This window comes from Cherax quadricarinatus, chromosome 75 (genome assembly GCF_038502225.1).
Source record: "Cherax quadricarinatus isolate ZL_2023a chromosome 75, ASM3850222v1, whole genome shotgun sequence".
In the NCBI taxonomy this organism is placed as follows: Eukaryota; Metazoa; Arthropoda; class Malacostraca; order Decapoda; family Parastacidae; genus Cherax; species Cherax quadricarinatus.
Genome location: NC_091366.1, coordinates 15,855,672 through 15,880,156, shown reverse-complemented (window position 1 = coordinate 15,880,156; position 24,485 = coordinate 15,855,672).

The following is a 24,485-nucleotide window of genomic DNA, read 5'->3' as shown; positions in this document are numbered from 1 at the left end:
CTTGAAAAAGTCCAAGCTTTTGTCCACCAGATGGCTGTGGCAATACTCAAAATGAATCTTCAGTTTGCTTGGCTTCATAGTCTCGTGACTCAAAACTTTGGTGCAAACGACACATTGTGGTTTGACCACAGAGTTCTGAATGATTCTTGTGAAACTCATCTTGAGAAAGGCTATATTGTATGTACATTTCTTGGCAGACATAGTGCAAACAGGAAACAACATTGGAAGTCACGGAGCAAAAGCGACATACGGACATCCTTCACCATAGTTATGAACTGAGTGACTGGTTGTGGTTGATGTGTTTACTGTAGCAGACCACTGCACGTGTGATCAGTGTTGCCATTCACCAAACTGGTAAAAGCCCAACTGGATAATTCAAACATATGAAAATAAATTATATTCTCCCGAACCCTTTGTAACCCCCAAGAAATTCCAAACGACCCCCCAGGGGGTCAGGACCCCTAGGTTAAGAACCGCTGCCTTGCTTAGATGTCGAAACCACATGCTGGGTATGATGCTCACCACAAATCTTTTTCCTTGAGTGACTTTTGCAGCCTTTGACCACCTAGGCTGTACTCCATCTGCAGTCGTCTTTGTCCTTCCCCAAACATAATGACTTTGCACTTGCTGCCTTGAAAGGTGCTGTTAGTGTGCAGCAATATTCCAGCCATGATGGCACTGAAGAGTGCCATCATGGGCTTGGTATCCTTAATTTGGATGGTTCTCATTATCCATCCTGTTATTTTTCTAGCAGATATGATTGATATAATGTTGTGGTCCTTGAAAGTGAGATCATCTGACATTATCACTCCCTGGTCTTTTACATTAGTTTTTTGCTCTATTATATGGTTGGAATTTGTTTTATACTCCGATATAATTTTAATTTCCTCACTTTTTCTATATCGGAGTAATTGAAATTTCCCATTATTGAACTTCATATTGTTTTCTGCAGCCCATTTAATGATTTGATTGATGTCCGCCTGAGTCTTGCGGTGTCTTGAATGGAAGACATTGTCATGCAAATTTGGGAGTCATCTGCAAAGGAAGATGTGGTGTTGTGGCTTACATCCATGTCTGTGTCTGATATGAGAATGAGGAACAGGATGGGAGCGAGTACTGTGCCTTGTGGAACAGAGCTTTTCACAGTAGCCGCCTCAGACTTTACTTTGTTTACTACCAGTCTTTGTGTTCTATTTGTTAAGAAATTATAGATCCATTTACCAACTTTAACTGTTATTCCTTTATCACGCATTTTGTGCACTATTACCCCAGGGACACACTTGTTAAAGGCTTTTGCAAAGTCTGTGTATACTACATCTGCATTTTTGTTTGTCTCCTAGAGCATCCAGGACCTTGTCATAGTGGTCCAATAGTTGGGACAGGCAGGAGTGACCTGCTCTAAACCCATGTTGCCCTGGGTTGTGTAACTGATGGGTATCTAGGTGGTTGGTGATCTTGCTTCTTAGAACCCTTTTAAATATTTTTATGATATGGGATGTTAGCACTATCGGTCTGTAGTTCTTTGCTATTGATTTACAGCCGAGTTTGTAAAGTGGGGCTATGTCTGTTGTTTTAAGCAGCAGTGGGACGGCCTCTGTGTCCATCAAGGGGTTCTGGATGAACACGGAGTTCCACGAGTCTGGGCCTGGGGCAGAGTGCATGGACATGAGATTTATCACCTTTTCGAAGTCATTTGGAGTCAGGATAATATCACATAGGTTTGAATCTACAAATTTTGTGTCTCGCTCACAAAAAAACTCATTTAAGGTCTTCGACTCTCAGTCTGGTTAGCGGCTCGCTAAAAACCGAGTCATATTGAGATTGCAGTAACTCCCTCATTTCCTTGTTGTCATCTGTGTAGGACCCATCTTGTTTAAGTTGGGGCCCAATACTGGATGTTGTTTTCGACTTAGATTTGGCATAAGAAAAGAAATATTTTGGATTTCTTTCAAATTCATTTATGGCTTTTGGTTCTTCCCGCATTTCTTGACTCCTGTAAGATTCCTTTAGCTTAAGTTCGATGTTTGCTATTTCTCTGACCAGTGTCTCCCTTCGTATTACAGGTATATTGGCCTCTTTTAGCCGCTGTTATTCTTCGCCTGTATAGGGAGCGCCTTTCTCTTTTTAGTTTACACAATTTTTTCCTTAAAGGAATATGCCTTGAGCATTCCTGGAGTGCCACAGTGTTATTTTTTTCTAGACATAGGTTTAGATCCGTAGGTGGATGACGTACCACTATGTTGCAACATCAGTAACAGGTGGGTGATGTACCACTATGTTGCAACATCAATAACAGATGGGTGACGTACCAGTGTTGCAACGTCAATAACAGATAGGTGACATACCAGTGTTCGCAACATAACAGGTGCGTGACGTATCACTGTTGCAACATCAGTAAGAGGTGGGTAACGTACCAGTGTTGCAACATGAATAACATTTGGGTGACGTACCAATGCACCACCACTACGTTGCAACGTCAATAACAGGTGGGTGACGTACCACTGCGCCACCACTACGTTGCAACGTCAATAACAGGTGGGTGACGTACCACTGCACCACCACTACGTTGCAACATCAATAACAGGTGGGTGACGTACGACTGCACCACCACCACCACCACTTCGTTGCAACATCAATAACAGGTGGGTGACATACCACTGCACCACCACCACCACCACTTCGTTGCAACATCAATAACAGGTGGGTGACATACCACTGCACCACCACCACTACGTTGCAGCATCAATAACAGATGGGTAACGTACCACTGCAACACCACCACTACGTTGCAACATCAATAACAGATGGGTGACGTACCACTGCACCACCACCACTACGTTGCAACATCAATAACAGATGGGTGACGTACCACTGCACCACCACTGCGTTGCAACATCAATAACAGGTGGGTGACGTACCACTGCAACACCACCACTACGTTGCAACATCAATAACAGGTGGGTGACGTACCACTGCACCACCACCACTACGTTGCAACATCAATAACAGGTGGGTGACGTACCACTGCACCACCACCACTACGTTGCAACATCAATAACAGATGGGTGAAATACTACTGCAACACCACCACTACGTTGCAACATCAATAAAAAGTGGGTGATGTACCACTGCACCACCACAACGTTGCAACATCAATAACAGGTGGGTGACGTACCACTGCACCACCACCACCACTTCGTTGCAACATCAATAACAGGTGGGTGACATACCACTGCACCACCAACACTATGTTGCAGCATCAATAACAGATGGATAACGTACCACTGCAACACCACTACGTTGCAACATCAGTAACAGATGGGTGACGTACCACTGCACCACCACCACTACGTTGGAACATCAATAACAGATGGGTGACGTACCACTGCACCACCACCACTGCGTTGCAACATCAATAACAGGTGGGTGACGTACCACTGCAACACCACTTCGTTGCAACATCAATAACAGGTGGGTGACGTACCACTGCACCACCACCACTACGTTGCAACATCAATAACAGGTGGGTGACGTACCACTGCACCACAACCACTACGTTGCAACATCAATAACAGATGGGTGACATACCACTGCACCACCACGACTACGTTGCAACATCAACAGATGGGTGATATACCACTGCAACACCACCGCCACTACGTTGCAACATCAATAACATATGGGTGACATACCACTGCACCACCACCACTACGTTGCAACATCAATAACAGGTGGGTGACATACCACTGCACCACCACCACCACTACGTTGCAACATCAATAACAGATGGGTGACATACCACTGCACCACCACCACCACTACGTTGCAACATCAATAACAGGTGGGTGACGTACCACTGCACCACCACTACGTTGCAACATCAATAACAGATGGGTGACATACCACTGGAACACCACCACTACGTTGCAACATCAATAACAGGTGGGTGACGTACCACTGCACCACCACTTCGTTGCAACATCAATAACAGGTGGGTGACATAGCACTGCACCACCACCACTACGTTGCAGCATCAATAACAGATGGGTAACGTACCACTGCAACACCACTACGTTGCAACATCAATAACAGGTGGGTGACGTACCACTGCACCACCACCACTACGTTGCAACATCAAAAATAGGTGGGTGACGTACCACTGCACCACCACGACTACGTTGCAACATCAATAACAGATGGGTGACATACCACTGCACCACCACCACTACGTTGCAACATCAATAACAGGTGGGTGACATACCACTGCACCACCACCACCACTACGTTGCAACATCAATAACAGATGGGTGACATACCACTGCACCACCACCACTACGTTACAACATCAATAACAGGTGGGTGACATACCACTGCACCAACACTACGTTGCAACATCAATAACAGATGGGTGACATACCATTGCAACACCATCACTTCGTTGCAACATCAATAACAGATGGGTGACATACCACTGCACCACCACCACTACGTTGCAGCATCAATAACAGGTGGGTGACATACCACTGCACCACCACCACTACGTTGCAACATCAATAACAGGTGGGTGACATACCACTGCACCACCACCACCACTACGTTGCAACATCAATAACAGATGGGTGACATACCACTGCACCACCACCACTACGTTGCAACATCAATAACAGGTGGGTGACATACCACTGCACCACCACTACGTTGCAACATCAATAACAGATGGGTGACATGCCATTGCAACACCATCACTTCGTTGCAACATCAATAACAGATGGGTGACATACCACTGCACCACCACCACTACGTTGCAACATCAATAACAGGTGGGTGACATACCACTGCACCACCACCACTACGTTGCAACATCAATAACAGGTGGGTGACATACCACTGCACCACCACCACCACCACTACGTTGCAACATCAATAACAGGTGGGTGACGTACCACTGCACCACCACCACTACGTTGCAACATCAGTAACAGGTGGGTGACATACCACTGCACCACCACCAACACCACTACGTTGCAACATCAGTAACAGGTGGGTGACGTACCACTGCAACACCACTACGTTGCAACATCAATAACAGGTGGGTGACGTACCACTGCAACGCCATCACTACGTTGCAACATCAGTAACAGGTGGGTGACATACCACTGCACCACCACCACTACGTTGCAACATCAATAACAGGTGGGTGACATACCACTGCAACACCACCACTACGTTGCAACATCAATAACAGGTGGGTGACGTACCACTGCAACACCGCCACTACGTTGCAACATCAATAACAGGTGGGTGACATACCACTGCAACACCACCACTACGTTGCAACATCAATAACAGGTGGGTGACATACCACTGCACCACCACTACGTTGCAACATCAATAACAGGTGGGTGACATACCACTGCAACATCACTACGTTGCAACATCAATAACAGGTGGGTGACGTACCACTGCAACACCGCCACTACGTTGCAACATCAAATAACAGGTGGGTGACATACCACTGCACCACCACTACGTTGCAACATCAATAACAGGTGGGTGACGTACCACTGCAACACCACCACTACGTTGCAACATCAATAACAGGTGGGTGACATACCACTGCACCACCACTACGTTGCAACATCAATAACAGGTGGGTGACGTACCACTGCAACACCGCCACTACGTTGCAACATCAATAACAGGTGGGTGACATACCACTGCAACATCACTACGTTGCAACATCAATAACAGATGGGTGACATACCACTGCAACACCACCACTACGTTGCAACATCAATAACAGATGGGTGACATACCACTGCAACACCACCACTACGTTGCAACATCAATAACAGGTGGGTGACATACCACTGCAACACCACCACTACGTTGCAACATCAATAACAGGTGGGTGACATACCACTGCAACACCACCACTACGTTGCAACATCAATAACAGGTGGGTGACATACCACTGCAACACCACCACTACGTTGCAACATCAATAACAGGTGGGTGACATACCACTGCAACACCACCACTACGTTGCAACATCAATAACAGGTGGGTGACATACCACTGCACCACCACCACTACTTTGCAGCATCAATAGCAGGTGGGTGACGTACCACTGCAACACCACCACTACGTTGCAACATCAATAATAGGTGGGTGACATACCACTGCACCACCACTGCTTATCAAGTGTTTCAACATTTTAAAAGTTGCTTAATGTTGCTGAAAGTGTTGAAGAAGAGAAACACATGTTAATGTAAAGTAAAGCAGCGCTAAGGTAGAGAAAGAGAAGGGAGTAATGAAGAGGAGATGAGTGAGAAGATATAGGAGAGAGGAAGAGAAGGGAGGAGGAACAGGAGGAAGATAATGAGGATTCATATTAAAAAGGAGGAGAAGACGAGGGAAGGGTGTAATGAAGAGAGGGAGAGGGAGATGAGTGAGGAAGGGATAAGAGAGAGAGAGAGAGAGGAGGAGGAGCAAGAGGAGACGCAGGTGTAGTCAATAGAGAAAGAGGTCACCAGGTCAATACACCTTCCTCTCCCCTCTGTATCTTCCCCTCTCCCTTCTATATCTTCCCCTCTCCCTTATGTACCATTCCGTCTCCCTTCTGTACCTTTCCATCTCTCCCTTCTGTACATTCCTCTCTCCCTTCTGTACATTCCCCTCTCCCTTCTGTACATTCCTCTCTCCCGTCTGTACATTCCTCTCTCCCGTCTGTACATTCCTCTCTCCCGTCTGTACATTCCTCTCTCCCGTCTGTACATTCCTCTCTCCCGTCTGTACATTTCTCTCTCCCGTCTGTACATTTATCTCTCTCTTCTGTACGTTCCTCTCTCCCTTCTGTACATTTCTCTCTCCCGTCTGTACATTCCTCTCTCCCGTCTGTACATTCCTCTCTCCCGTCTGTACATTCCTCTCTCCCGTCTGTACATTTATCTCTCCCTTCTGTACATTCCTCTCTCCCGTCTGTACATTCCTCTCTCCCGTCTGTACATTCCTCTCTCCCGTCTGTACATTCCTCTCTCCCGTCTGTACATTTATCTCTCTCTTCTGTACGTTCCTCTCTCCCGTCTGTACATTCCTCTCTCCCGTCTGTACATTCCTCTCTCCCGTCTGTACATTCCTCTCTCCCGTCTGTACATTCCTCTCTCCCGTCTGTACATTTCTCTCTCCCGTCTGTACATTTCTCTCTCCCGTCTGTACATTCCTCTCTCCCGTCTGTACATTCCTCTCTCCCGTCTGTACATTTATCTCTCTCTTCTGTACATTCCTCTCTCCCGTCTGTACATTTCTCTCTCCCGTCTGTACATTTCTCTCTCCCGTCTGTACATTCCTCTCTCCCGTCTGTACATTTCTCTCTCCCTTCTGTACATTTCTCTCTCCCGTCTGTACGTTCCTCTCTCCCTTCTGTACATTTCTCTCTCCCGTCTGTACATTCCTCTCTCCCGTCTGTACATTTCTCTCTCCCTTCTGTACATTTCTCTCTCCCGTCTGTACGTTCCTCTCTCCCTTCTGTACATTTCTCTCTCCCGTCTGTACATTCCTCTCTCCCGTCTGTACATTCCTCTCTCCCGTCTGTACATTCCTCTCTCCCGTCTGTACATTCCTCTCTCCCGTCTGTACATTCCTCTCTCCCGTCTGTACATTTATCTCTCTCTTCTGTACGTTCCTCTCTCCCGTCTGTACATTCCTCTCTCCCGTCTGTACATTCCTCTCTCCCGTCTGTACATTTATCTCTCTCTTCTGTACATTCCTCTCTCCCGTCTGTACATTTCTCTCTCCCGTCTGTACATTTCTCTCTCCCGTCTGTACATTTCTCTCTCCCGTCTGTACATTTCTCTCTCCCGTCTGTACATTTCTCTCTCCCGTCTGTACATTTCTCTCTCCCGTCTGTACATTTCTCTCTCCCGTCTGTACATTTCTCTCTCCCGTCTGTACATTTCTCTCTCCCGTCTGTACATTTCTCTCTCCCGTCTGTACATTTCTCTCTCCCTTCTGTACATTTCTCTCTCCCGTCTGTACATTCCTCTCTCCCGTCTGTACATTTCTCTCTCCCTTCTGTACATTTCTCTCTCCCGTCTGTACATTTCTCTCTCCCGTCTGTACATTCCTCTCTCCCGTCTGTACATTTCTCTCTCCCTTCTGTACATTTCTCTCTCCCGTCTGTACGTTCCTCTCTCCCTTCTGTACATTTCTCTCTCCCGTCTGTACATTCCTCTCTCCCGTCTGTACATTCCTCTCTCCCGTCTGTACATTCCTCTCTCCCGTCTGTACATTCCTCTCTCCCTTCTGTACGTTCCTCTCTCCCGTCTGTACATTCCTCTCTCCCGTCTGTACGTTCCTCTCTCCCTTCTGTACATTCCTCTCTCCCGTCTGTACATTCCTCTCTCCCTTCTGTACATTTCTCTCTCCCGTCTGTACATTCCTCTCTCCCGTCTGTACATTCCTCTCTCCCGTCTGTACATTCCTCTCTCCCGTCTGTACATTCCTCTCTCCCTTCTGTACATTTCTCTCTCCCGTCTGTACATTTCTCTCTCCCTTCTGTACATTTCTCTCTCCCTTCTGTACATTCCTCTCTCCCGTCTGTACATTCCTCTCTCCCGTCTGTACATTTATCTCTCTCTTCTGTACGTTCCTCTCTCCCGTCTGTACATTCCTCTCTCCCGTCTGTACATTCCTCTCTCCCGTCTGTACATTTATCTCTCTCTTCTGTACATTCCTCTCTCCCGTCTGTACATTTCTCTCTCCCGTCTGTACATTTCTCTCTCCCTTCTGTACATTTCTCTCTCCCGTCTGTACATTTCTCTCTCCCGTCTGTACATTTCTCTCTCCCGTCTGTACATTTCTCTCTCCCGTCTGTACATTTCTCTCTCCCGTCTGTACATTTCTCTCTCCCGTCTGTACATTTCTCTCTCCCTTCTGTACATTTCTCTCTCCCGTCTGTACATTCCTCTCTCCCGTCTGTACATTTCTCTCTCCCTTCTGTACATTTCTCTCTCCCGTCTGTACATTCCTCTCTCCCGTCTGTACATTTCTCTCTCCCTTCTGTACATTTCTCTCTCCCGTCTGTACGTTCCTCTCTCCCTTCTGTACATTTCTCTCTCCCGTCTGTACATTCCTCTCTCCCGTCTGTACATTCCTCTCTCCCGTCTGTACATTCCTCTCTCCCTTCTGTACGTTCCTCTCTCCCGTCTGTACATTCCTCTCTCCCGTCTGTACGTTCCTCTCTCCCTTCTGTACATTCCTCTCTCCCGTCTGTACATTCCTCTCTCCCTTCTGTACATTTCTCTCTCCCGTCTGTACATTCCTCTCTCCCGTCTGTACATTCCTCTCTCCCGTCTGTACATTCCTCTCTCCCGTCTGTACATTCCTCTCTCCCGTCTGTACATTCCTCTCTCCCTTCTGTACGTTCCTCTCTCCCGTCTGTACATTCCTCTCTCCCGTCTGTACGTTCCTCTCTCCCGTCTGTACATTCCTCTCTCCCGTCTGTACGTTCCTCTCTCCCGTCTGTACATTCCTCTCTCCCGTCTGTACATTCCTCTCTCCCGTCTGTACATTCCTCTCTCCCTTCTGTACATTCCTCTCTCCCGTCTGTACATTCCTCTCTCCCGTCTGTACATTCCTCTCTCCCTTCTGTACATTTCTCTCTCCCGTCTGTACATTTCTCTCTCCCTTCTGTACATTTCTCTCTCCCTTCTGTACATTTCTCTCTCCCTTCTGTACATTTCTCTCTCCCTTCTGTACATTTCTCTCTCCCGTCTGTACATTCCTCTCTCCCGTCTGTACATTTCTCTCTCCCGTCTGTACATTTCTCTCTCCCTTCTGTACATTTCTCTCTCCCTTCTGTACATTTCTCTCTCCCTTCTGTACATTTCTCTCTCCCGTCTGTACATTTCTCTCTCCCGTCTGTACATTTCTCTCTCCCTTCTGTACATTTCTCTCTCCCTTCTGTACATTTCTCTCTCCCTTCTGTACATTTCTCTCTCCCGTCTGTACATTTCTCTCTCCCTTCTGTACATTTCTCTCTCCCGTCTGTACATTTCTCTCTCCCGTCTGTACATTTCTCTCTCCCGTCTGTACATTTCTCTCTCCCGTCTGTACATTTCTCTCTCCCGTCTGTACATTTCTCTCTCCCGTCTGTACATTTCTCTCTCCCGTCTGTACATTTCTCTCTCTCTTCTGTACATTCCTCTCTCACTTCTGTACATTCGTCTCTTCTGTACATTCTTCTCTACATTCCTCTCTTCTGTACATTCTTCTCTACATTCCCCCCTCCCTTCTGTACATTCCTCTCTCCCTTCTGCACATTCCCCTCTCCCTTCTCTACATTCCCCTCTTCCTTCTGTACATTCCCCTTTCCCTTTGTATATTTCTCTTCCCCTTCTGTATATTCCCCTCTCCCTTCTGTACATTCCCCTCTCCCTTCTGTACATTCCCCTCTCCCTTCTGTACATTCCCCTCTCCCTTCTGTACATTCCCCTCTCCCTTCTGTACATTTCTCTCTCTCTTCTGTACATTCCTCTCTCACTTCTGTACATTCGTCTCTTCTGTACATTCTTCTCTACATTCCTCTCTTCTGTACATTCTTCTCTACATTCCCCCCTCCCTTCTGTACATTCCTCTCTCCCTTCTGCACATTCCCCTCTCCCTTCTCTACATTCCCCTCTTCCTTCTGTACATTCCCCTTTCCCTTTGTATATTTCTCTTCCCCTTCTGTATATTCCCCTCTCCCTTCTGTACATTCCCCTCTCCCTTCTGTACATTCCCCTCTCCCTTCTGTACATTCCCCTCTCCCTTCTGTACATTCCCCTCTCCCTTCTGTACATTCCCCTCTCCCTTCTGTACATTCCCCTCTCCCTTCTGTACAGTCCCCTCCACCTTCTGTACATTCTCCTCTCCCTTATATACATTCCCGTCTTCTGTACCATTCTCGTTTTTGTACATTTCCCTCTACTGTACCTTCCCCTCTCATGTGTCTTCCCCTCTCCTGTGTCTTCCCCCTCTCCTGTTTCTTCCTCCTCTCATGTTTCTTCCTCCTCTCATGTTTCTTCCCCCCCCTCTCCTATGTCTTCCCCCTCTCCTGTATCTACCCCTTCCATGTGTCCACCTCTCTCCATTTTGTATCTTCAACTCCTGTCTCTTTCTTTCGTTTTCTCTCTTTCGCTTTTTTCTCTTTCTCCTCATTTCCGCTCTTTGTCTTCCTCTTTTTCTTCTGTACCTTCCCCTCTTCTGTACCTTCCCCTCTTCTGTACCTTGCCCCTCTTTCTGTACCTTCCCCTCTTCTGTACCTTGCCCCTCTTTCTGTACCTTCCCCTCTTCTGTACCTTGCCCCTCTTTCTGTACCTTCCCCTCTTCTGTACCTTGCCCCTCTTTCTGTACCTTCCCCCTCTTTCTGTACCTTCCCCTCTTCTGTACCTTGCCCCTCTTTCTGTACCTTCCCCTCTTCTGTACCTTGCCCCTCTTTCTGTACCTTCCCCTCTTCTGTACCTTGCCCCTCTTTCTGTACCTTGCCCCTCTTTCTGTACCCTCCCTTCTTCTGTACCTTCCCCCTCTTTCTGTACCTTCCCTTCTTCTGTACCTTCCCCCTCTTTCTGTACCTTCCCTTCTTCTGTACCTTCCCCCTCTTTCTGTACCTTCCCCCTCTTTCTGTACCTTCCCCCTCTTTCTGTACCTTCCCTTCTTTCTGTACCTTGCCCCTCTTTCTGTACCTTCCCCTCTTCTGTACCTTCCCTCTTCTGTACCTTCCCTCTTCTGTACCTTCCCATCTTTCTGTACCTCCCCCTCTTTCTGTACCTTCCCCTCTTCTGTACCTTCCCATCTTTGTGTACCTCCCCCTCTTCTGAACTTTCTCTTTCTCTACCTTCCCCTCTTCTGTAACTTCCCTTCTTTTTCTACCTTCCCCTCTTTTTTCACGTTCCCCTCTTCCTTCTATGCCTTATTCTCTTCTTTTGAACCTTTCTCTTTTCCTTACCCATTTCTTCATCAATGGTCTTCCAATCATTACTCTTCCTTGTTTATCTCCCTCTACTTCATTTATTCCTCCCTTCTACCTCTCCCTACTTACCCATTCCATTTTTCCCATCCACTCCCCTCCTGACCCCTCCTCCTTCCCCTCTCAGTTCCCCTTCCCCTGTCACTTCTTCCCTTCCCCTTTTAACTCCAACCTAACATCGTCTCTCCCCTTCCTTCTCCTCCATCCCACTCCGATTTACTATTCTAATATCAGAGTAAGGATGTCAGACTGTGAGGATGTCAGTCTGCAAGGGCGTCAGATTGTAAGGATGTCAGACTGTGAGGATGTTAGGCTGTGAGGATGTCAGACTGTGATGATGTCAAGACTGTGAGGATGTCAAGACTGCGAGGATGTCAGACTGGTTTTCAGATTGTGAGGGCGTCCGACTGAACCCAGGTTGTTGATCAGTGTCAGTACCTGCCGAGCTTCTCCATGCCTCTACCTACATACATACACTGTTGTTGATCAGTGCCAGTACCTGCAGAGCTTCTCCATGTCTCTACCTACATGCATACACTGTTGTTGATCAGTGCCAGTACCTGCCGAGCTTCCCCATGCCTCTACCTACATACATACACTGTTGTTGATCAGTGCCAGTACCTGCAGAGCTTCTCCATGCCTCTACCTACATACATACACTGTTGTTGATCAGTGCCAGTACCTGCAGAGCTTCTCCATGCCTCTACCTACATGCATACACTGTTGTTGATCAGTGCCAGTACCTGCCGAGCTTCTCCATGTCTCTACCTACATACATACACTGTTGTTGATCAGTGTCAGTACCTGCCGAGCTTCTCCATGCCTCTACCTACATACATACACTGTTGTTGATCAGTGCCAGTACCTGCAGAGCTTCCCCATGCCTCTACCTACATACATACACTGTTGTTGATCAGTGTCAGTACCTGCCGAGCTTCTCCATGCCTCTACCTACATACATACACTGTTGTTGATCAGTGCCAGTACCTGCAGAGCTTCTCCATGCCTCTACCTACATGCATACACTGTTGTTGATCAGTGCCAGTACCTGCCGAGCTTCCCCATGCCTCTACCTACATACATACACTGTTGTTGATCAGTGCCAGTACCTGCAGAGCTTCTCCATGCCTCTACCTACATACATACACTGTTGTTGATCAGTGCCAGTACCTGCAGAGCTTCTCCATGTCTCTACCTACATGCATACACTGTTGTTGATCAGTGCCAGTACCTGCAGAGCTTCCCCATGCCTCTACCTACATACATACACTGTTGTTGATCAGTGCCAGTACCTGCAGAGCTTCTCCATGCCTCTACCTACATGCATACACTGTTGTTGATCAGTGCCAGTACCTGCCGAGCTTCCCCATGCCTCTACCTACATACATACACTGTTGTTGATCAGTGCCAGTACCTGCAGAGCTTCTCCATGTCTCTACCTACATGCATACACTGTTGTTGATCAGTGCCAGTACCTGCCGAGCTTCCCCATGCCTCTACCTACATACATACACTGTTGTTGATCAGTGCCAGTACCTGCAGAGCTTCTCCATGCCTCTACCTACATACATACACTGTTGTTGATCAGTGCCAGTACCTGCAGAGCTTCTCCATGTCTCTACCTACATGCATACACTGTTGTTGATCAGTGCCAGTACCTGCAGAGCTTCTCCGTGCCTCTACCTACATACATACACTGTTGTTGATCAGTGCCAGTACCTGCAGAGCTTCTCCATGTCTCTACCTACATGCATACACTGTTGTTGATCAGTGCCAGTACCTGCAGAGCTTCTCCATGCCTCTACCTACATACATACACTGTTGTTGATCAGTGCCAGTACCTGCAGAGCTTCTCCATGCCTCTACCTACATACATACACTGTTGTTGATCAGTGCCAGTACCTGCAGAGCTTCTCCATGCCTCTACCTACATACATACACTGTTGTTGATCAGTGCCAGTACCTGCAGAGCTTCTCCATGCCTCTACCTACATATATACACTGTTGTTGATCAGTGCCAGTACCTACAGAGCTTCTCAATGCCTCTACCTACATACATACACTGTTGTTGATCAGTGCCAGTACCTACAGAGCTTCTCAATGCCTCTACCTACATACATACACTGTTGTTGATCAGTGCCAGTACCTACAGAGCTTCTCAATGCCTCTACCTACATACACTGTTGTTGATCAGTGCCAGTACCTGCCGAGCTTCTCCATGCCTCTACCTACATACACTGTTGTTGATCAGTGCCAGTACCTGCCGAGCTTCTCCATGCCTCTACCTACATACATACACTGTTGTTGATCAGTGCCAGTACCTGCAGAGCTTCTCCATGTCTCTACCTACATGCATACACTGTTGTTGATCAGTGCCAGTACCTGCAGAGCTTCTCCATGCCTCTACCTACATACATACACTGTTGTTGATCAGTGCCAGTACCTGCAGAGCTTCTCCATGTCTCTACCTACATGCATACACTGTTGTTGATCAGTGCCAGTACCTGCAGAGCTTCTCCATGCCTCTACCTACATACATACACTGTTGTTGATCAGTGCCAGTACCTGCAGAGCTTCTCCATGCCTCTACCTACATACATACACAGTTGGACATCTGTCTCTCGGCTCTCATGTATAGTTGTGAATTTTATTGTCCTAACTTTTGCCTTTTTTTTATTGGATAAAAAAGTTTTTGTTTAAACTTTGGTGTTTTATGTGTGGCAGCTCAGCGACACTTCTCGCTTATATTTTTTTAAGGTTCAGTGTGTGTGTGTGTGTGTGTGTGTGTGTGTGTGTGTGTGTGTGTGTGTGTGTGTGTGTGTGTGTGTGTGTGTACTCACCTAGTTGAGGTTGCGGGGGTCGAGTCCGAGCTCCTGGCCCCGCCTCTTCACTGGTCGCCACTAGGTGTGTATGTTTGTGTGTGTGTGTGTGTGTGTGCGTGTGTGTGTACTCACCTAGTTGTACTCACCTAGTTGAGGTTGCAGGGGTCGAGTCCAAGCTCCTGGCCCCGCCTCTTCACTGGTCGCCACTAGGTCACTCTCCCTGAATCGTGAGCTTTATCATACCTCTGCTTAAAGCTATGTATGGATCCTGCCTCCACTACATCGCTTCCCAAACTATTCCACTTCCTGACTACTCTGTGGCTGAAGAAATACTTCCTAACATCTCTGTGATTCATCTGTGTCTTCAACTTCCAACTGTGTCCCCATGTTTCTGTGTCCCATCTCTAGAACATTCTGTCTTTGTCCACCTTGTCAATTCCTCTCAGTATTTTGTATGTCGTTATCATGTCCCCCCTATCTCTCCTGTCCTCCAGTGTCGTCAGGTTGATTTCCCTTAACCTCTCCTCGTAGGACATGCCTCTTAGCTTTGGGACTAGTCTTGTTGGAAACCTTTGCACTTTACGTGCTTGCCTGGTGTGGGTTCCAAACTGGTGCCGCATACTCCAATATGGGCCTAACGTACACGGTGTACAGGGTCCTGAACGATTCCTTATCAAGATGTCGGAATGGTGTTCTGAGGTTTGCTAGGCGCCCATATGCTGCAGCAGTTATTTGGTTAATGTGCGCTTCAGGAGATGTGCCTGGTGTTATACACACCCCAAGATCTTTTTCCTTGAGTGAGGTTTGTAGTCTCTGGCCCCCTAGACTGTACTCCGTCTGCGATCTTCTTTGCCCTTCCCCAATCTTCATGACTTTGCACTTGGTGGGGTTGAACTCCAGGAGCCAATTGCTGGACCAGGCCTGCAGCCTGTCCAGATCCCTTTGTAGTTCTGCCTGGTCTTCGATCGAATGAATTCTTCTCATCAACTTCACGTCATCTGCAAACAGGGACACTTCGGAGTCTATTCCTTCCGTCATGTCGTTCACAAATACCAGAAACAGCACTGGCCCTAGGACTGACCCCTGTGGGACCCCGCTGGTCACAGGTGCCCACTCTGACACCTCGCCACGTACCATGACTCGCTGCTGTCTTCCTGACAAGTATTCCCTGATCCATTGTAGTGCCTTCCCTGTTATCCCTGCTTGGTCCTCCAGTTTTTGCACCAATCTCTTGTGTGGAACTTTGTCAAACGCCTTCTTGCAGTCCAAGAAAATGCAATCCACCCACCCCTCTCTCTCTGTGCGTGTGCGTGCGTGCATGTGTGTATGTGTGTGTGTGTGTGTGTGTGTGTGTGTGTGTGTGTGTGTGTGTGTGTGTGTGTGTGTGTGAGTGTGTGAGAGAGAAAGAGAGACAGCAAGCTTGACACTGTCATATCTTGCAATAATAATCTTTGTAGAGCAGTAGAGCAAGCTTGACACTGTCATATTCCTGTAATAATCTTTTTAGAGCAGTAGAGCAAGCTTGACACTGTCATATTTCTGTAATAATCTTTTTAGAGCAGTAGAGCAAGCTTGACACTGTCATATTCCTGTAATAATCTTTTTAGAGCAGTAGAGCAAGCTTGACACTGTCATATTCCTGTAATAATCTTTTTAGAGCAGTAGAGCAAGCTTGACACTGTCATATTCCTGTAATAATCTTTTTAGAGCAGTAGAGCAAGCTTGACACTGTCATATTCCTGTAATAATCTTTTTAGAGCAGTACAGCAAGCTTGACACTGTCATATTCATGTAATAATCTTTTTAGAGCAGTAGAGCAAGCTTGACACTGTCATATTCCTGTAATAATCTTTTTAGAGCAGTAGAGCAAGCTTGACACTGTCATATTCCTGTAATAATCTTTTTAGAGCAGTAGAGCAAGCTTGACACTGTCATATTCCTGTAATAATCTTTTTAGAGCAGTAGAGCAAGCTTGACACTGTCATATTCCTGTAATAATCTTTTTAGAGCAGTAGAGCAAGCTTGACACTGTCATATTCCTGTAATAATCTTTTTAGAGCAGTAGAGCAAGCTTGACACTGTCATATTCCTGTAATAATCTTTTTAGAGCAGTAGAGCAAGCTTGACACTGTCAGATTCCTGTAATAATCTTTTTAGAGCAGTAGAGCAAGCTTGACACTGTCATATTCCTGTAATAATCTTTTTAGAGCAGTAGAGGAAGCTTGACACTGTCATATTCCTGTAATAATCTTTTTAGAGCAGTAGAGCAAGCTTGACACTGTCAGATTCCTGTAATAATCTTTTTAGAGCAGTAGAGCAAGCTTGACACTGTCAGATTCCTGTAATAATCTTTTTAGAGCAGTAGAGGAAGCTTGACACTGTCATATTCCTGTAATAATCTTTTTAGAGCAGTAGAGCAAGCTTGACACTGTCATATTCCTGTAATAATCTTTTTAGAGCAGTAGAGGAAGCTTGACACTGTCATATTCCTGTAATAATCTTTTTAGAGCAGTAGAGGAAGCTTGACACTGTCATATTCCTGTAATAATCTTTTTAGAGCAGTAGAGCAAGCTTGACACTGTCAGATTCCTGTAATAATCTTTTTAGAGCAGTAGAGCAAGCTTGACACTGTCAGATTCCTGTAGAGCAGTAGAGCAAGCTTGACACTGTCATATTCCTGTAATAATCTTTTTAGAGCAGTAGAGCAAGCTTGACACTGTCAGATTCCTGTAATAATCTTTTTAGAGCAGTAGAGCAAGCTTGACACTGTCAGATTCCTGTAATAATCTTTTTAGAGCAGTAGAGCAAGCTTGACACTGTCATATTTCTGTAATAACAATGTTGACCAGTGAATCTAAGTACGTACATCTAGGACCAAAGGTAAATTCCTGAGGAAACTGAACCAGTACCGTGTTCAAATGGGCCAGCCGGCCGCCAGCAGCAACAGCCTTGTTGACCCGGCAGGTACCAGACAAGCTTGGCTTAGGACCGGGCTGCGGGAGCAGGAAACCTCTAGAAACCACCGAAGATACCCGGTGCCAGGTCAGTCAGGCTGTGTGGATGTGCAGACCGCTACCAACGACAAGCTGGAGGGTCAGTCAACCAGCAAGTTTGGATGGGCTACGAGAGTCGAACCACCTTCGAAACATGTCAGAGGTATTTCACAGGTTGCCATTTTCCACGTTGATAGCGCGAGCCCTCAGTCTTTGTTGTCTACCTGCTGATGGTTGCCCATAGACCTTGTCTACCTGCTGATGGTTGCCCATAGACCTTGTCTACCTGCTGATGGTTGCTCATAGACCTTGTCTACCTGCTGATGGTTGCTCATAGACCTTGTCTACCTGCTGATGGTTGCTCATAGACCTTGTCTACCTGCTGATGGTTGCTCATAGACCTTGTCTACCTGCTGATGGTTGCTCATAGACCTTGTCTACCTGCTGGTGGTTGCTCATAGACCTTGTCTACCTGCTGATGGTTGCTCATAGACCTTGTCTACCTGCTGATGGTTGCTCATAGACCTTGTCTACCTGCTGATGGTTGCTCATAGACCTTGTCTACCTGCTGATGGTTGCTCATAGACCTTGTCTACCTGCTGATGGTTGCTCATAGACCTTGTCTACCTGCTGATGGTTGCTCATAGACCTTGTCTACCTGCTGATGGTTGCTCATAGACCTTGTCTACCTGCTGATGGTTCCTCATAGACCTTGTCTACCTGCTGATGGTTGCTCATAGACCTTGTCTACCTGCTGATGGTTGCTCATAGACCTTGTCTACCTGCTGATGGTTGCTCATAGACCTTGTCTACCTGCTGATGGTTGCTCATAGACCTTGTCTACCTGCTGATGGTTGCTCATAGACTTTGTCTACCTGCTGATGGTTGCTCATAGACCTTGTCTACCTGCTGATGGTTCCTCATAGACCTTGTCTACCTGCTGATGGTTCCTCATAGACCTTGTCTACCTGCTGATGGTTCCTCATAGACCTTGTCTACCTGCTGATGGTTGCTCATAGACCTTGTCTACCTGCTGATGGTTGCTCATAGACCTTGTCTACCTGCTGGTGGTTGCTCATAGACCTTGTCTACCTGCTGGTGGTTGCTCATAGACCTTGTCTACCTGCTGATGGTTGCTCATAGACCTTGTCTACCTGCTGATGGTTCCTCATAGACCTTGTCTACCTGCTGATGGTTGCTCATAGACCTTGTCTACCTGCTGATGGTTGCTCATAGACCTTGTCTACCTGCTGGTGGTTGCTCATAGACCTTGTCTACCTGCTGGTGGTTGCTCATAGACCTTGTCTACCTGCTGATGGTTGCTCATAGACCTTGTCTACCTGCTGATGGTTCCTCATAGACCTTGTCTACCTGCTGATGGTTGCTCATAGACCTTGTCTACCTGCTGATGGTTGCTCATAGACCTTGTCTACCTGCTGATGGTTCCTCATAGACCTTGTTGTCTACCTGTGATGGTTGCTCATAGATCTTGTCTACCTGCTGATGGTTGCTCATAGACCTTGTCTACCTGCTGATGGTTGCTCATAGACCTTGTCTACCTGCTGATGGTTCCTCATAGACCTTGTCTACCTGCTGATAGTTGCTCATAGACCTTGTCTACCTGCTGATGGTTCCTCATAGACCTTGTCTACCTGCTGATGGTTGCTCATAGACCTTGTCTACCTGCTGATGGTTCGTCATAGACCTTGTCTACCTGCTGATGGTTCCATCATAGATCTTGTTGTCTACCTGCTGATGGTTCCATCATGATCTTGTTGTCTACCTGCTGATGGTTCCATCATGATCTTGTTGTCTACCTGCTGATGGTTCCATCATGATCTTGTTGTCTACCTGCTGATGGTTCCATCATGATCTTGTTGTCTACCTGCTGATGGTTCCATCATGATCTTGTTGTCTACCTCCTGATGGTTCCATCATGATCTTGTTGTCTACCTGCTGATGGTTCCATCATAGATCTTGTTGTCTACCTGCTGATGGTTCCATCATGATCTTGTTGTCTACCTGCTGATGGTTCCATCATGATCTTGTTGTCTACCTGCTGATGGTTCCATCATGATCTTGTTGTCTACCTGCTGATGGTTCCATCATGATCTTGTTGTCTACCTGCTGATGGTTCCATCATGATCTTGTTGTCTACCTGCTGATGGTTCCATCATAGATCTTGTTGTCTACCTGCTGATGGTTCCATCATGATCTTGTTGTCTACCTGCTGATGGTTCCATCATAGATCTTGTTGTCTACCTGCTGATGGTTCCATCATGATCTTGTCTACCTGCTGATGGTTCCATCATGATCTTGTTGTCTACCTGCTGATGGTTCCATCATGATCTTGTTGTCTACCTGCTGATGGTTCCATCATGATCTTGTTGTCTACCTGCTGATGGTTCCATCATGATCTTGTTGTCTACCTGCTGATGGTTCCATCATGATCTTGTTGTCTACCTGCTGATGGTTCCATCATAGATCTTGTTGTCTACCTGCTGATGGTTCCATCATAGATCTTGTTGTCTACCTGCTGATGGTTCCATCATGATCTTGTTGTCTACCTGCTGATGGTTCCATCATGATCTTGTTGTCTACCTGCTGATGGTTCCATCATGATCTTGTTGTCTACCTGCTGATGGTTGTGTACCTTGTACAAGATCTCTAAATCCACCGTTGTTCCTCATCATCCTGCCAGCAATGGGTTAGCGGAACGAACCAATAAGAAAGTACTTGATGTCTTGAGAGCCACTATCAATCCCAATAGTGAAACTTGGGATGAAGTTATACCTGATGTGCAGTGTGCTATAAATTCTGCTTACAATGTTTCTATAGGTGACACTCCACATTATGCATTGTATGGTGTAGATAAACGTTTGCCTTATGAGTTGTTATATTCTAATCCGAAACCAAATTACAACCCTGATGATTTCGTAGCAACTCGTACCAGCTTAGCTCAAAGTGTTTTTAGAAGAATCCGTGAAACACTTCATAAATCAACAGCTGAATTTACAAGAGTCGCAAATACTCGAGTAAAGCCATCCAAAATCAAAGTAGGTTCGAGAGTTATGCTGACTAATTTTAACAAAACGTCTGCTATGCCAAAGCTTGATCAAAGGTTTGTTGGTCCTTATCGAGTAGTTGAACATATCACTGGAAATAAGTATAAGGTTAGAGAGATTAGTACTGGTCTGTATAAAGAATCGCATTTGGATCATATGAAGTTAGTATGTGATGATAATGATGTTCCAACCCAGACTAATGTGACAGACTCTGACAATCCTCCTGATCCTGTACTCTCTTCCTCTGATACTCAGTCAGATGATCAACCTGAATGTCGTTATTCCCTACGTACACGACAGGTACTGAGAAATCCTCAAGTATCATTTGTAACTTCCAATTCAGAATTGCCTCAAATACAGCATGAGTTAGCCAATGCTACAGAGTTTGATCCTCCCAGAGATGACACCCATTCTGCATATGCCAATCTTACCCTAGCAGAGTTGGGGTTAAATGTAAATAACCTGTATAGATGAATAGTTACAGTATCAACTTATCAGTATTCAAGAATTTTTTTTTTTGTGTTCGTGTTCTCTCCGCATTCTGAGAGTTAACAGTCTAGATTTGCGTGCACCGAATCTGCCTTTCTGTTAAACACTCTTTCTTTGTATATATTCCTTCCTCAGAATCCGTAGATCACATGAATACAGATCGATCGATCAAAATTTTTGTTTTTATCACTTGTAATCTCAATGTTGAGTTCGTTGTTCATTTGTTGAGTTTTAAGTTGTACTATAGTATACCTTGTATTACATTACAGTTTCAGTTACGTAAGCTTTCATTCCAATGTTCTACTTATGTATCTATAATGTTTAATGTTGTGTACTTTGACATTGTATAGAATCAGCCCAAGCCGTATACCTGCCATCTCTAGTTTGTATTAGTTGTATGTCGGGACGACATACGTTAGCGTCGCCGAGCTCTCAGTAGTAGTAACCAGTTACCAGTCTCAGTAGTAACCAGTTACCAGTAACCGTCCGTTGACTCAACGACCAACCGTCTTGAGTCACGGTCTTCATATTGTGCTGAGCTGACACTATTTCAAAACACCCACTACGGGGTACTGGCCAGCCGCCTAGTCAGTTTTACGAGTGTAACCAAAGAGACAGGTAACGGCTGCGGGTTCTCTCCACATATCTACGATTATACGTAATAACAGCCTACGTGAGTATTTCTACCCTAATCCACGTATCGAACTCCCACATGATACCTGCTGATGGTTCCATCATGATCTTGTTGTCTACCTGCTGATGGTTCCATCATAGATCTTGTTGTCTACCTGCTGATGGTTCCATCATAGATCTTGTTGTCTACCTGCTGATGGTTCCATCATAGATCTTGTTGTCAACATTAAATGTGTAATAAGTGAGAAACACTAAAGATCATACACAGAAAGAGAACGTTAAATAACGTACATGAGGAAAGAGGTTAGTGAACTGCTTAAAAACGTAAATATTTTCTAATCCAAGAAGCTTTGCCTTTGATGAGTTCCGAGAGGTTTTTCTTCTGAAGCCCGGCCATGGGCCAGGCTCATCTGGTGCTTGCCTGGTCATCCTGGCTGTTGTTGCTGGTGGCCAGCTGCTCCACCTGTCCATCACAGTCTGGTTGATCTGGCAGGGAGATTACAGAGATAGAGGACAAACAACTTGTTGTACCAAGAAGCACAAAGGGAAGATAATAAAAGTTATCCAAGATATTTCAAATATCTCAACATATATGGATAATCCAAGCTGGGAGTTACGTGTGGGGTTGAGCCATTAATAACAGTAGCCTCGCTTACTGGTGATGAAAAAAAAATGAAATTTTGAAAGACCAATATGAATGTTGTGTTCAGTAATCTACTAAACAAAAACATGGTAGAGAATGATAAACAAATTACCCCTGAAGGCCACACAGTTCATATAACTTTAAGAATTTGAAAAAGCAAATAAAATGCAACAGTGGCTGTGGATTCATGGAATTCCTTATAAAGAACTGTAAAATACCACTAGCATGTTCTCTGAGTATCCTTGCATAAATAACAAAAAAAGGAACAATACCGTGACTGGAACGATACACAAATAACCCGCACATAGAAGAGAGGAGCTTACGACGACATTTCGGTCCGACTTGGACCATTTACAAAGTCACACTAACGAGAAGTGGAGCAGGACGGCTATATATAGGCAGGAAGAGGTAGTGGTGGTAGTAGTAGTAGTAGTAGTAGTAGTGGGGAACTAAGGAGGAGGAGCCTGGGTGATATCTCGGAGATATTAAAGAGTGCAGACATGGCTCATTTGCAGAGCGCTAGCCAAAAATTAGACGCCACAGCATACAATCTTCGAAATGGTAATGAAACACCAAATTATGAATTTTGTGGAACAACACAAAGTGCAGAACACTTAACCAGCATGGATTTAGGGAGGAAGATTGTTGTGTGTCTCCATTACTCAACCACTCTGTGAGAATTATAAGGTCGTTGGAAGAAAACCATAACAAATGTGGTCTACGTGATTTCACCCGTCTGTTTATTTGTCGACACTTATTTATTACAACTTAATTTGAGTTCGTAGAAGATGTGGCCTTAAGGGGGGGGGTTAAGAATAGATCGACTATTAAAGCTCCTGGGCCGAAGGAAGGGTTACAGTTGGTGCCTCTGACGGAATGTAATACAGTATTTCCTCCGAATCCTTATTATAACAAGCCTGGGTTAGCCTAGACGCTAAAACGTCGGACTGTTAATTTACGGACCGCGGTTCGAACCCCTCGTTCATTCTTCTGTTTATTCACTCTCTATCTGTCTATCACTTAACCAGTGCAACAACAAATAGGTGTGTGTACACACACACACACAAATAAATGTCGTGCCGAATAGGTAAAAATTTATATTTTTTTGCTTAAATAGCAACGGTCTTCTTGCCGAATAAGGCAAGCGAAAATTTGTGTATGCAGTAATTTCGCAAAAATCATTCTAAACTTAACGAAAAAAAATGTATTTCATTGTGTTTGTTTATTATTAAATTATTGTAAACTTATATAAAATATATTTAGTTGGATTAGGCTAAATTAAATTGCGCTTGTTAAAGTAAGGTCAGGTAAGTTTTCTAAGGTTCTTTTGGTACAAAATTATTAATTTTTATATTAACATAAATGAAAAAAATATATTTTTAAATGTATAAGAGAATTTTTTTAGAAAGGACTTAATTGTAAATGAGTTCTTGCTAATTGACCAGTTTTACCTATTCGGCACGATATATATATATATATATATATATATATATATATATATATATATATATATATAAGAGAGAGAGAAAATCACAATAAAACGTGTGATTCCAAATATGTAAAAATTTTAGTGTGTACACGTACTCACCTAATTGTGGTTGCCAGGGTCGAGACTCAGCTCCTGGCCCCGACTCTTCACTGACCGCTACTGGGTCCTCCCTCTCCCTGTTCCATGAGCTTTATCATACCTCGTCTTAAATCTGTGTATGATTCCTGCCTCTACTACATCGCTTGACACTCTTCCACTTCCTAACAACTCTGTGGCTGAAGAAATATTTCCTAACATCCCTTTGACTCATCTGAGTCTTCAGCTTCCAATTGTGACCCCTTGTT